This window comes from Equus przewalskii, chromosome 6 (assembly GCF_037783145.1).
Source record: "Equus przewalskii isolate Varuska chromosome 6, EquPr2, whole genome shotgun sequence".
Classification (NCBI taxonomy): domain Eukaryota; kingdom Metazoa; phylum Chordata; class Mammalia; order Perissodactyla; family Equidae; genus Equus; species Equus przewalskii.
The window spans coordinates 96,205,543-96,215,499 of NC_091836.1; positions in this window are offsets into that span (position 1 = coordinate 96,205,543).

Genomic DNA, 9,957 nt, shown 5'->3' on the forward strand with positions numbered 1-9,957 from the left:
AGCACAAAGCTTCCTTCCACCAGCATGAATACAAACAGAGACCCTTTCCTCGGCTGTGGATGAGACTCTTTAAAACACTTCACACAGATAAGAGGCACCCATTAGCCACTTTTCCCAGTCAAGGAAAAGCACATACACCTTTTGATTTGGACGAGGACAAAAAACCTAAGTGGCCAAAACTACAAAAACCTACATCTGTTTCTCCCAAACCCTCGACTGCCACACGGTCTCCACTTCAAAGATGGGTTGGGTATGCTCTGCTAAAAAATAAAAATTCCTTAAATAAAAGAAAATTAAACACTCTTCTCCTCTGAGAATCTGAGAAAGAAATAAAAACTTTCAGCACAGATAGGTTCCTCACTAGCAGTGATGGACAGTGGCCACATCCACGACCACGTCCGCCCATCCGCTAACTCGTAGCTGCCTGCAAAGGACACAACCTACACTGTCAGCGAGGCTGCCCTGGAAACTAGCACATTATTAAAATGTGATCATGCCAGCATGCTAATGACAGGATTTCTAAGATAACAGCCAGCAGCACAAACACACAAAGGCAAATTTTGCTTTTTCATGATTAATCTGACTGAACTTCTTACTCTTCTTATCTGTTAGTTAGAAAACCAAGAACTACCTATAACTAGGATTTGCTTGAAGGAGTAACAATGCTGTCAAAAGAAAAACACAAACATTTATTTTCTTTAACAGCAAAACCCTCTATACCTCCTCCCCAATGTTTCGTTTGACCGCTCACCGATAATTAACATCAGGCAACTAAGGTGATTTGACAGACCGGAGCTGCGGCAACATCCAACTTGCTAAGAACCTGGACTCTTTTTTTTTGTTTTAATGAAACTGAATCACTTAAGTGTCTGTACTTTCCATTAAATATCACAGAGCTTTCTTGAATACCTGCCACAGAACCGGAACCATCTTTCTGGTGAGAGTTTTATTACAAGATGCTTTTAATACTATTGTGTGGAGACCAAAAGGTTTACTTCTCAATGGCAAACAGTCAGGGTTTGATAAAGAGCATGACCAGGCTGCAATAACTAATTAGTGAAATAACGTAAGCTTGAAAGTTTAAAAAAGCAAAAAAACACGATTACTGAGAAAGTTCTCTACATGACAAGAGGAATGTCTATTTTATGCGCTAATTTTCTAGGGTTCAAGCTGTACTGATTATTAGTTCCTCCTATTTTTAACGCAGAGTTTCATTCTCATAGAAATCATTGAATAATGATTATTTAATGCCATAAAAACCATTCATTTGATACCAGAAAAGGGGAAACCTAGAGCCAAATTAAAAGAAGATCTAAAAGAAAATTTAAAGATAGGGGAATAGATGCATACTCAACTGTGTACATAAACAGACTTACTTCTGAAAACATACTGCTTTTCCAGGGAGGAACTCAGGCTTTCAAATTGTCGAACTCTATTCTGCGGACATTCACACATGGCCTGTTAGACTATTTAGTATGATTTTTAAAAAATAGGCCTTAAATAGAGGCAATGTTATATGACATGAATTTATTTAAAAATCTCAGAAATGTAATCTACTTAATGTAATATCACATTTGTAAATTACACTCTCTGCTTGGGTATAGAAAAATTCAAATATATTTTAAATGCACTTAGCTTCCATTCAAGTACTTCTGAATGAGGCACACAGAATGTTCTGACATCCATTTCCTTCAGTCTCTTTCAGAAATTGTAAATAAATGTATGCCTTTCCATCTTCATATTTCAACGTGTAAAAGAAATCTGTCAGAGTCATTCCTCCTTCATATTATGATAATGAACAAGTCAGTTATTCGCCTAAAAATCTTAGAGTATTAACTACGTATCCACTAATTTAGGCTAAAATATATGTTTTCAACGTTTGCAAATACTTTCATGCAAAATTGTGAAGGAAAAAATGACCTTAGTTTTAATAAATCACATAAATAAGAGTTCATTTGCATTTAATGTGTCAAATGTCATATTTCTAAGGCACAGGAATAGTTTCAGTTTGCTAAAGTGACACCAGATAATGGTTTTACAACTAACGGTATTTCCCTGACAGAATAGATAGCAATTGAAAACTCCCCAAATTTAAAGAGAATCCAGGATGTTTGATACTAATGGCTTTAATGAAGCAGAATTGAATCAATGACTTCACTATACCAGACAATCAACTTGGCTTTTTATTTTTTCTTCACTGACGCGACCAATTGTTTTGGCTTCAAGTAGAAGCAGCTTCAATTAAAGATAATGGTTGTTTGGCTTGAATGAAGACTAAAAGCCAGGGTCTCTAATGTATGTTCTGAACACTCAGAAAACAAACAAGATAGTCCTTAAGATACATTTCATAGAAGTCCGAGTTGTTCTTAAGAAGTTAAAGCTAGCTGGAGAGAGCTAAATTAAAAAAAAAATGTTATTAGAACTGCATTTCAATTGTGAAGGCTTTACCTCCAAGGGAAAGAGATCAGACATCATCTTGAAAAGCAAATGGAAACCTGGGCCAAACCCTATGGGATCTGATCAATGCAGACAGAAGAAAAATCCCTCAGAAAAATCGGAAAGTCTACCTCAACTGCCCTGACTTAGCCATGTCATCAACCCAATTTTATTTGGCTTTCCTTGGTAGAAATGCCCACAAAAAGAATAACTCTTTTTATGTTTATCCAAGAAACAAACTCAGGTCTTTACTCAAGTCAAAATGTTCAAATGCTCCATCAGTGGTTCTCATACCTTTCCAAAGGAGAAAGATGCAGATGAGTTTAAGAAAAGAAAAATGTTTTTGTGGGGGCAGAAAAACCAAGGTCCTGAAAAAAAACCTACTTTTGAATTAAAAATACGATTACGGCTTACTATTCCACAGATGTTTATTATTTCAGTCAAATCTGCTTCTCTCTCTGTCTCTCTCTCAGTTATAATTTAATCACATGCTATTCGATAGAAGAAATATAAATCCTGGGGATTAAAAGAAGTAAACACTCTTTCACAATCATCCCTACTATTTGAAAGCACTGACTATCGCTACTGCTCATGCAAGAATCATCAAAAATGGGCAAGTTGAATTGGGTCCCGTTGACTGTGCAGTTTATACAGAAGCTATTATAGAAAATGAAGCACATTGCAGAACACAGGATAGAATTTGTGAAAAGTCTTATTAAAGCATGATAGCCTGGCAACTCGCTCTCCAAGGAGAAACTACACCCAGTCACGCACATAGATTCTGGGGGGGGAGAGGTAAACGGGAAAGCTGCTATCCAGAAAAACAAATCTTACCATATCTCAAAAATCCTTCCTCAGGGACCGTGACTCTCTGAAGTGTTTGTACGTGTAGAAATTGGGAACACAGGCACGGCCCCGTCACCTACACGAGCTCGACAAACATCTGGTGCAAAATAATGGGTAAAGGAAAAGAAGTCTGTGCGCCCTTCTATTCTAATTTTAGCCCTGGGTGAGGAACAGACAAACAGCACCTGAATTAAATTTGTCCCTTTCACAATACGAAACAGTTTTATAAACCTGCAAATCGCGATAATAAAACATTACATTGTCTCTGAATTTCAACCCTCCAGCTAGGGTTGAAGTTAGTCACCAAGGGACCAACCTAAAAATAGACTCTGGTGAGTGAGAGGGCTGGAGCCTGCCGCGCTGTCAGCTCCTCGCGCCAGCAGAGAGTGGAAAACCCAAGTGATGGCTCAGCGTGTGTAGACAGTTCCCCTCCAGCAGACAGCGCAGCAGCCAGAGCCCAGCTCCGGCAGCCGGAGGACTATCGCAGGCCGCATTTTACAAGTTGGTAAATCCCCGACTTTGCCTACCGATGGAAATGAGCGCTCCCTGTCTGACAACGTGTTTGGAAAGCGAACAAGAGTCAGAACTGTCTGCCCTTAATTTTCTTGATTAAATTCCTAATAACAACAGTTGCATCAGAGCAAGATTTCTGCTATTATACTCCCAGCTCATTCCACACTGGGGCTGTTTCTACACAGTAATAAAGCATCTGGGCGAAAAATGGAAAATACACAACTAATCATCCAGCTGTTTCTAAATCCCAGCTGTTCAGCAAGAGACAGAAAATACCCAGCATAATAACAGAACACGACAGACTCACGGTGCAGGTGTGGTGGAAGCTTCTGGGCATGCCCTGGGACGGCCTGATTTACAAAATGGGACGACATCTACCTGGATCACACAAAAAACCCTCTCCCGGAGAAATGTGTGAACCAGGACGGCAGAAGCCTTCTTGATGTGGGCTTTTGTTAGGGAAGGTGAGGGGCGCGGGGGGCTGGGGAGAGATGGGGTGTCAAGCGCTTTACAACCCATCTCTGCAGTTAAAAAAAAAAAAGCAATGGGCTTCATACAGGAGGGGAAAGACTGAAAAGACAAACTAAAAAGGAGACCTTTGAACACTTGATTGTGAACTAGCTTATACTGGGTCAGAACTTCTATTAGAATCGTCTACTTTGACTCCTTTCCCAGATCCTTTCAGGGGTGCAGTCAAATTTTTGAAAGTTGCACGACTTGCTAATCTCTCTTGCAAAGCTTATAACACAGCTACAGCCTTTCATAACCGAAAGGAAAACATGTCTCCAGCATGTAATTTTCAGCTTATGCTAGCCACGAGGGCAGGACTGATCGCATGCCAGACTGACTGATCTCCAGCAGCGGGACCCCCAACAAAAAGGCATCAGCAATTCCTGAGCCGAGCCCCTCGGGTCCAAACTCCCTCAGTCCCGGGAGAGAGTCAAAATAGTCCGGTGCCACAGGATGATTCACACCTGAAACACTGTGTGATGCTTCCTCCTGCTCTACCTGACCCAACCCTTTCTCTCTCTACTGTTGCTCGCAGGGCCTGGAGGCCTGCGAAGTATGTGGACTCTATCAGAGAAAGGACACCTCTTCCCTGGAAGAAGAGCAGCAGCCAAACCAGCAAGGCGCAGACGGCGGCGGCGAGGCGCTCTAATTATGTTGCACAGATTTTATGATTTTTCCATTCCTCTAAGAATTGCACGCCGGCGGTAACCAACATAAACACATCTCTCAGCTCTGTGTTACTGACATTCACTGCCAGGACTTCCATTGGTGGCTTTATTCTGTCTCAGTTTTAATACACTCAGTTTAACACACATTAACATTCTGCATGAGAATTGGGGGGGGGGGGGGGACGGGGGGCGGATTATCCCCTGTGAAATACAAGGGCCAGTGGTAATCTTCTAAAGATGTGAAAGAGCCCCTGGCTCTGAAGGGAAAGGTGAGGGGTATCCTTAGTAAGACAAACAGCCTCAGTTCTCAGCCATAGTCACGGCTTTGTAGGGGACGCTCTCAGAGATTAACAGCAAAGGGAACTGGGGTATTGGACTTCCACACACATGCCTCCCAGGTCTGGGACCACAGCTAAATGATTGGTTCACTCGCCTGGATTTCCTGGATTAACAAAAATTAATACTTAGCGTTAACAAACGAAGCAGTTTTCAGACTGATCTAGCTACTTTCGCTATCGATCTAACAGCTTCATTTAGGCATAACCCCTTGCCCCTTGCCTCCCTCCCTCCCACTTCCCCATCCCCCACTTAGCTGGGCTCCTCCTTATACCCTGTTGCTGCTCCAGGAAAAAAGCTGTTGACTAGCTTCTCATTGGCTGGATCAGACCTGGAAGAAACAGGCCAAGAACTCTGAGACCACTTGTAGGAACCCAGAAGGAAAATCTACTCCTAATATCCCTTCTCCGTCATCTAGATTCTAATATGGTAGATGTACATTTCCCCACGTCCTTTTTCTCATAAACTGAAATTGGCTTCTAGATTGATTAATAGCAAAAAAGATCATCAAACAATCTTATCATCCTCTAATCAATTTGTAACCAAGGCTTTCACTTGGTTTGCTAGAAGATAAAATGTTTATATCCACCAGTTTGAACATAACCCACAAATTCAATGTGGAAAAGTAAGGAAAAAGGGAAGAAAAACAAAGAGATTCCATTATCTTCTCAAGAAACCTGAACAAATGAATCACTATTTACAGGCTAAATCTCCCTCCAGATAAATGGCTCTAAATACAGAGTGCAATCTCCAAATCTCATATTAATTTCTTAAAATACTTAACTAGAGATACTCCTCAAGCTAATAAGATAGTGTGGAACTTATAGTCTCTATTTTCTTATCAAAAGATTTTAATATTAGGTAAATCATCCAAAATTAAAATCCACACCCCAACAGTAATGTCAACAATGACACCAACTAGGAAGGGCAAATAAACAAAGACATACAAAGCCTACCACATTCCCTAGAGATTCCACCACCTCTTGATAGATTTCAGTCCAGTGGGAGCCTCATTAATTATTTCCTACCCTGGCTGATAGCAAATGAAAGCTTCATTTGGATCATGATCCTTACCAATTGAAGGAGAAAAAAAGACTCGCTCAGGTGCCATCAACAGCAATAGTGTTCTCCAGGGGAATCATCCATCTATTCAGGTATGAGTGAATTAAGTTTATAAATAGAACAAAATGCATCCTCCATGTTAACTAACGTGGCCCCTCTCACGGACAGCCTTCAGACAACGAAGCCCTGGTGTCCAGGAGATACGCGATTTTCCAGTTCTTTCATGGTTTCATATGTGAGTGCCCTCAGACGCTGAGCACTCCTGGAAAATTCCCCCACCCCAAAAAAGAACCACCAGCTGACACTTTTTTAATGCTGTAACTGAACCTAAGAGAATTAAGGACGTCACATCAAACAACAGCTACAACAAAAGTGCAGAAGATAAAGGCTTCGAGCAGGTCGGTTTATGGAGAGTACAAGGCCGTTCTGTGGGGCCATACAGTCTATATAGGATCCTTCATAAAATGGGAATAATGTCCACGAAAAACGTAACAAAATAAACACATAATACTCTATAAAACATAAAATTAACCCTTTCTGGGAATGAACCTCCATATCTCCTCATCCATGGGGTGTCTCAGAGCTTAGCCCTAATATGCCTGTGGTTCTACAGCACAAAGACCCAACCCTGATGTAAAGACAAGGTTTCAATCCTTAAGTCTCACCATTTCCCCAGAATGCATGGGAGTTACACACTTTCACTTCACTTCAAGAAGTCTCTTCAAGGCCTCAGACCACTCATTTTGCTTACATACAGCATCTTTTGCCAGAATAAGAAATATACGATATATATAAATATATGGATATATATAAATCTAATTACTTTAAAACAAACATAATTCTTTGGCTCAGCACTGACACAACTTTACTGGATATCCACAGGGGCAAATATTTATTTAACTGCTCTGACTGATTTAAGAGGTGACGGACCCCTCCATAGCCTAGCTTAAGCAGCTGTGCATAAAAACGCCTTCATGCTCTGGCTTTAAAGACACGCTCCTGGTCTACCGAATCACGAAACAGCAATCCAAGAACATCTCCACATAATGCCAATAACTGGAAAAAACCACCGTGTCTTCCATATTTATTAGCTATTCCTAACAATTACTATTACCACCACTGCTAAGGAGAGCTGGCATTTCTATCATTTTCACAGAAAATGTTAACTTGTTTATTCTTTCAGTAACTTATTTCTGCTTTATGTCATTAACCACATGGTGGTGACGGTGAGGCGCCATGACAAGGGTCACCCCTGTGAACAGCACACGTGGCTTCCCCGTTAGGTTTTGCTTGGCTTTCTAGTTTCAGTGTATTTGTTGTTTCTTTGAACTGTATTGTTTTCTTTATATGATTTTGCATTTTCTGGACTGACTGTTTAATGGGAGACAATGGTTCCGAGCCTGAGTAAAGCCAGCCTCAGATGAGAAACTAGTTATGGAAAATCCATACAACAAGAAAATTTGCAGGGCAGGAAGTAAAGATTGACTGTCTGTGGACCAACTATCAAAATCATTTAGCCCCCAGTATTCTGGACACACATTCTCCTTCCAAGTTACCAACAACAGCAAACAGATCAAAAACGTTAACTGCAGGGCAGCACACTACCACCAGTGAAGGTGGGCCTATCTTTTCCTAGAAGAGAGCAAGACTTCTTTTTTGGCCCACTACTTGCCTTCTATGTCTCTTCCAGCCCCACTTCACACTACCCACAGGCCTGAGTGGGTATGCTAGGTCTCACTTAGAGCCACGGCTCACTAAATATCTGCGATGTTTTTCAAAGCACCCGACACGTGTCCTGGGATTAACTTATTTACCCATAAATAAAGTAACCATATTTTCTGAACCTCAAATTGGGCCATATGGTCTGATATGTATTAGCATACTTTTGATGAAGAAGATACTGTTAAGAAATTGGGACTGCTATGGAAACAGAAAACTGAGTCAGAAATAAAACTTATATCACAGTCCTAACCCTAATTTACACTTCAGAAGTGTGTATTCCCATTTACTGTAAAAACAGCTCTGCTTGCTTCAATCTTGAACACAAACCATTCCATCAACCTTCTTTCAAGTAGGAATACTGATCCCCATACTAGAAAGTACAACTGTCGTCTAACCTGTAGTGGCCACACTGGTCTGGAAGCGCCTGTGCTTTGAGTCAAGTTTCTTTGCAGGCAGGAAAACCAACAGGTACCTTTTGTCCACACCAAATGTCCCTTGCAGAATTCAGAATGACTTTTGGGTCAGGAAGATTTCCTGGAACAGGCCCCTTTGTCACTGAATGACAACCCGTAATCATTCTAAACTGTATCAATAAAAAAAAAACATATAAAGAAGGATGTTATACTCTGTATCACGCACATGAGCACATCACATATTCTCTTACAGATGTAAATGGAACCTAGGCATGCTTCCCACTTTACCTAGGGACACCTGCAAGGCTGGTGCTGAAGATGCTGTATGGTCCCCAAAATCAGCAATGGAGACACCATTTCTGATTCTCTTGAGACCTATTTATGATTACAATGCAGTTAAAAATAATTTTCCCCTGGCTGACTTCCTAAAAATTGGAAGACTTCATACATATGTAATATATATATATATATATATATATATATATATATATATATATATATATATATATATTTCTTAACTCTAGATATATATATCTCTTAACTCAGACTATTTTCCCTAGATATTTCTTATTCATATATTGCCTTCTATCTCAACACATGCTTAATGAAAACATTTTCACAAAGCTTCAGCCACTCTGCTTAAAACAAATTTGACAAGGAAAGCAGTGGCACTTGTGAAAAGACTACATGTGTCTAAGCATAAAATGAGTCCCCAGCACAGGTCAAAACACTGTTTACTGACAAGACTGTACTACAAGCAAGAAACTGAAATGTTTACTTACCAGCTTCCACCATACGTATTCAACTGAAGACTGAGGAGTTATTTTTATTAAGCAAATCCCTTCCCTCTATAAGTTGTTAGAATAAGTATCTTCAAAATACACACTATTCATTCAGCTTTACATTCTAAACCCTCAATCTCAAACCCCTGGTTCTGCATTTACCTAACAGTACAATTTTAAAACTATTTCGTTCCTATCACTTAGCTATAAAACGAAGGCTGGTCTGCCTTGAGGGGTACTTCGAAATACCAAGTGAGTCTACACTTCCTCAAACTCCACAAAAGGTTGGTGCTGGAAGGAATCAAGTGATAATGTAGCCCAATTTTACACTTAAAAAAAGCCCTGAGAGTCAAGGAGATGAAATGGCGTGCCTGTGGTCAACAATCTAGCTCTTGACTCCGCGATCAGCCGTCACTCCTGGGGCACCCCCAACTCCCTTTCACAGAAATGAAAAGTAATATTTAGCCCTCCTCCTCTCTTCTCCATAACCATTATGCATAACTGTTTCCTTTTCAAGCATTTGCAGGAGAGAACAATGAATCTATCCTTGAAAAGACTCTGATTAGGATGACCCTCAAATATTGTACTTCTGGTAACCTCTACTATCACCAGGAAAGCAACTAAAGGATCCCAGATCCCAAGAATTTGAATCTCTACATGGGTCATTTC